Source organism: Brassica oleracea, unplaced genomic scaffold, assembly GCF_000695525.1.
Source record: "Brassica oleracea var. oleracea cultivar TO1000 unplaced genomic scaffold, BOL UnpScaffold13740, whole genome shotgun sequence".
Lineage (NCBI taxonomy): Eukaryota > Viridiplantae > Streptophyta > Magnoliopsida > Brassicales > Brassicaceae > Brassica > Brassica oleracea.
In genome coordinates, this window is record NW_013630258.1 from 1 (window position 1) to 461 (window position 461).

The window sequence follows — 461 nt, forward strand, 5'->3', positions numbered from 1 at the left end:
CCGAATATTATTTCAACCAAAACACCTAATGAGTTCAAACCTGGCCGTGAACTCGGAGATGGCTTCAAGGGTGTTGTCAAAATAAAACTTCGTCGCTGGAGTTGAGTTGAGGTATAGGTTACCTGATGAATGAAAAGTGCTTTAGATGTCATTTGGTTAACCATCATTAAATTGATGCATAAGTTAACAGTTTACGTACCTCCAAATAGTTTTGGTTTCACGATAGTGACCACCATCACTGTCTGTGTCCTGTCACCGGAGCCGATGAGTCCCCTAAACATTGATGCAGCAACATCCCACAGAGATAGGTAAACGACCACCCTCCTAAGTAGTAAATAAAAATATGCTATTATGCTAAAGATGACCAGCCCAAGAAATTAAGTTATTACGCTAAAATAAACAGCCCTAGAAATGTTAACAAAATTACGTACGGTTCAATCAGGAAACGAATAACCACTCGG

The 461-nt window shown here is 39.7% G+C and overlaps 1 long non-coding RNA gene across 1 annotated transcript; it reads right to left on the reverse strand.

Annotated features, from left to right (window-relative positions):
* Window positions 1-34: 34 nt before the first annotated feature.
* LOC106322297 lies at window positions 35-461 on the reverse strand. Its single transcript, XR_001266335.1, has 3 exons — window positions 432-461; window positions 200-324; window positions 35-122 (listed from the first exon to the last, which is right to left on the reverse strand). It is a non-coding gene; the product is annotated as an uncharacterized LOC106322297 (long non-coding RNA).